We start from the raw sequence: 5,000 nt of genomic DNA on the forward strand, positions 1-5,000 counted from the left end.
ACACACTCTATCAGATTTGTGTGTGTGAGAGAGAGAGAGAGAGAGAGAGAGAGAGAGAGAGAGGGAGAGCTGGGGGATGATTATGCATTCTCACCTGACAGTGCACGGTCCCGAGTGTCATGTAGATTTTTAGAGTGTGAGATTCTCCACAATGAGAAAGAGAGAGAAAGATAGAACAGAGGGAGGAAGAGAGAAAAAGGGAGAACAAAGAGAACTGATGAAAGCGATAGTGTGTGAGAAAGTCATGCAACACTGAACTTGAAGAACATTCACAAACATCTCCAAACATCTACAAACTTCTACAGATATCTCCAAACACCTACATACATCTCCAAACTTCCACAGACATCTCCAAACATCTACTGACATCTCCAAACATCCAGAAATATTTAAAGACATCTCCAAATGCCTACAGACATCTCCATAGATCTACAAACATCTCCAGACATCTACAGACATCTCCAAACATCTACAGACATCTCCAAACATCCACAAATATTTCCAGACACCTCCAAACATCTACAGACATCTCCAAATAACTACAGACATCTCCAAACATCCACAAATATTTACAGACATCTCCAAACATCTACAGACATCTCCAAATAACTACAGACATCTCCAAACATCCACAAATAGTTGCAGACATCCCCAAACACCTAGACACTTCCATACATCTACAAACATATCCAAACATCTACAAAAATCCACAAATATTTACAGACATCTCCAAACATCTACAGACATCTTCAAACATCTACAGACATCTTCAAACATCTAAATACATCTCTACACATATACAGATAACTCCAAACATCAACAGACATGTCTACAGCCATGTCCACACATTTACAGACATATACAGACATCTCCAAACATCTACAGAAACCTCCAAATATCTCCAGACATCTACAAACATCTCCAGACATCTACAAACATCTACAGACATCTCCAAATATCTAGACATCTCTAAATATATACAGATATCTACATACATTTCCAAATATCTATAGACATACCCACATATCTACAGACATCTCTAAATATCTACAGATGTGTCCAAACATCTACAGACATCTCTGAATATCTACAGCCATCTTCAACCATCTATAAAAATCTACAAATATCTAGAGACATCTCCAAACATCTACAGGCATCTACAAATATCTAAAGGCAAATCCAAATATCTATACATATCTACAGACATCCTCAAACATATGCATACATCTCCAAATGTCTACAGACATCTCCAAATATCTAGACATGTACAAACATCTACAGATATCTCCAAACATCTAGATATCTCTAAATATCTACAGATATCTCCAAATATCTACAGACCTCTACAAATACCTACAGACATCTACAAACATCTACAGACATGAACAAATATCTCAAACATCTACAAATATTGACAGACATGTACAAACATCTACAGATATCTCCAAACATCTACAAATATTTACAGACATGTACAAACATCTACAGACATCTACAGATTCAGATTATGTTTCAAATAGCTTTATTGGCTTGACTGTAGTTAGAACAATTTTGCCAAAGCATTACTACAAAAACAATTATTATAGATATCTCCAAATATCTCCAGACATCTTCAAATATCTCACATGGTGGAGATGTGGACCCTCTAAGGGTCAGGAGCACTCAGGGCTGCACTTCCTTTTATGGGAATGATGCCCACTACAGCACGACTTTAGAGGTCTATTGTTCATTTTACAGTAAGAGAGAGAGAGAGAGAGAGAGAGAGAGAGAGAGTGTGTGTGTGTGTGTGTGTATGTGTGTTAGTGGGGGAAGTGTGAAGAATTTGGGGAAAAGGGGGATAAGAGTGTGTGAAGAGAGAGAGAAGGGTGGTCCCGAGCTCTGTTGGAGGCTGATTGGCTGGCAGCCTGAAGAGGAACGAAAAATCTGTTCTTCTCTCCGACCTGAGACCCCGCCGAGCACAGTGTGTGTGTGTGTGCGTGCTGTGTGTGTCTGTGTGTGTGTATGGGTGGCTCCTGAGAGTCCACTCTGGCCCCTAACACACGCCGCTAACCCGCTAACCTCGTAATTGCCCACTTCGTGTTGTGATTGACTCAAAATGCCCCCCTGGTTTAGATCACTCTCTCTCTCTCTCTCTCTCTCTCTCTCTCTGTCTGTCTCTCTCTGTCTCTGTCTCTGTCTCTCTCTCTCTCTCTCTCTCTCTCTCTCTGTCTGTCTCTCTCTCTCTCTCTCTCTCTCTCTCTGTCTCTCTCTCTCTCTCTCTCTCTCTCTCTCTGTCTCTCTCTCTGTCTCTCTCTCTCTCTCTCTCTCTCTCTGTTCTGTCTCTCTCTCTCTCTCTCTCTCTCTCTCTCTCTCTGTCTCTCTCTCTCTCTCTCTCTCTCTCTCTCTCTGTCTCTCTCTCTCTCTCTGTCTGTCTCTCTCTGTCTCTGTCTCTGTCTCTCTCTCTCTCTCTCTCTCTCTCTCTCTCTCTCTCTGTCTGTCTCTCTCTCTCTCCCTTTGTCTCTCTCTCTCTCTGTCTGTCTGTCTCTCTATCCCCGTGTCCTCTCCTCCTCGCTCTCTCTCTCTCTGTCTCTGTCTCTCTGTCTGTCTCTCTCTCTAGAGTGTGTATAGGAGAGTGTGAGAGAGTGTGTGTAAGAGAAGTGTTTGTGTGTAGAAGAGATTGTGTGTGGAGAGTGTGTGTGTGTGTGTGTGTAGATCTGTGTATATGTCTATAGGATAGTGTGTGTGTGTGTGGTTTTTGGGTGAAGTGAGGTTTCTTAAATCAATATTCTGCTTTTAGCTTTAAATGTTGTTGTAGTTGCTGTTTGTGTTGAATCTCAGAGGCTTTTCTCTGGACCTTCTGGGACCAGGACGTTAACACGGCTTCTCCTTTGAGTCGCACACAGACAGCCCCCCAACACACACACACACACACACACACACATCACAACACCACCCCCACCTCCAGACCACTCTCAGCCCTCCAGACGCTCTCAAGGCCCAGAGCGGGACCCCGAGATTCAGCACCAGTCCAGCATTCAAGATTCAGACGTTCAATCAGCGTATGGAACACAGTCAGGAGACCCAGAGCCCAGAGGGGGACGGGGGGACATGTGGGGCAGGGGGGATAGGGCGGACTGGGGGACAGGAGGACGGGGGATAGGTAGGGCAGGGGGGGATGAGGGGACAGGGGGACAGGGAGGAAGCGGGGCAGGGGGACAGCGGGGACTTGGGGACTGGAGGTTGTGTTTGATGGGGGGTCAGGGGGACTGGGGGACTGGGGGACAGAAGAACAGAGGAACAGAGAAACAGGATTCTGGAGAGAATGGTGTCCTCAGGAGTGGATGGGAGAAGACAGTCAGTCAGTGTCCACTGCTGCTATCTGGGTGTGTAACACTCCCATACATTTAGCACAGGAGAGTTAGTGAGCACATCTCCACACACACACACACACACTCACACACACACACCGACATCAGCTATGCACAGAAGATGTACACACTCTAGTTGTGTAGGAATCCTGTAACAGTCTAAACACAGACTCTGGCCCTGACCCTGTCCTCAGGTGAGGTTCTCTGCTGTTGTGGGAGCGCCCCCTGGTGGCTGGGAGAACTATTCCCTTATTTCTCATACTCAGGCTCATGATCCAGTGGCTGGGCCTCAGCAGAGCGCCTCCAGAGTGGTTCTCTGTGAAACATTTATGTGCTCGGATTTTCTTACAGCGGTGGTGAGTGGAACCAAGCATCTTCTCAACTCCAGCTAATCCAGCACCTTATTTCTCTCCACGGGAACCAAGGACCTCCACACGGCTTCTTCTTCATCAGATCTGTAGACCCCAGCCTTCTCAGACCTCAGTGTCACCAGTGGGATTCCTAAATGTTTCTTTCAGTGAGGAGCTTTGAGTAATGGATATCTGCTTCCATTCACTTCCACTGTTTTCAAACCAAACTTTTTTTTTTTTTTTTTTTTTTTTTTTTTTCAATATTTTCAATGATTTATGCTCAAATTGGATGGAAATTGGTGGAAACCCCATATCTGTGTGTGCTTTATATATATCATAGCATTAGCATTTCTAATAATGCATTGTTCCTGAGGAACTGTTACAGAGGTAATTCCAAAGGTCTCAGTTATTGTGTGGTTTTTACAGTGCACTTCATTTCTCTGCCCTTTTTACCAGTGAATTATTGGAAAACCTGGGACTAAGTTGGTGGAATCCCCATTAATATGTCAATATTTCCTCTAGAACATGTGGCTTATTGTTGTAGTGGGATGGTTCCAGACGTAAAAGCCACAGGTTATGAAGGTTTCGGGGGTGAAATCTATATTTTTGTCAGCTCCGTGGCTCTGGTCGTCTTTGATCTGTCACATCACACCAGGTCAGTCAGAGCAGAAGTGACAGAGGATCACCAGCGTCTAAATGTTAGTTAGCCACACCACCGAGGCGAGAGGGGGTCACCGCGGGGCAGGGGTGGGTGGTGGGGGGGAGTATCGGGGGGGCAGGGGGGGGCTATTAGGGAGGGGCTCTTGGTTTGGCTCGGGGCGACTTGTCACCACCTCGTTACTGACAGACAAGAACGAGTTCTCTACATTACACCACTGCAGGAGAATACGCATCTGTCGGTCGACGGGTCGCACTTCACTGGTCCCAAAAGAAATAGAATAATGTCATTTAAAGATAATAATACAGTACAGATTAAACAAATATAGTGTTACAGATGTAAATATAGAATTAGAGAATAAAAATACAACAGTAATCAAGAGCTAAAATACAGCAGAATTGCAGTATAACAGTGTTCTATAATTACAGTGTGAGAGTGCTAACACATCTGAATATAACTATAATACAGCATTCCAGTGTAACACTTTTACAGTGTACAAACAGTACAGTACAACAGTATCACAGCATTACGACACGCCACTGATACAGCACTATACTACAACAGTGTTCCAACAGTTTTACAGTAACTGTGATTATATAAACAGTCTGAGATGTTAAACGTGTGGTGCCAATCCATTAGAGTTTC

Source organism: Hoplias malabaricus, chromosome 4 (genome assembly GCF_029633855.1).
Source record: "Hoplias malabaricus isolate fHopMal1 chromosome 4, fHopMal1.hap1, whole genome shotgun sequence".
NCBI lineage: Eukaryota > Metazoa > Chordata > Actinopteri > Characiformes > Erythrinidae > Hoplias > Hoplias malabaricus.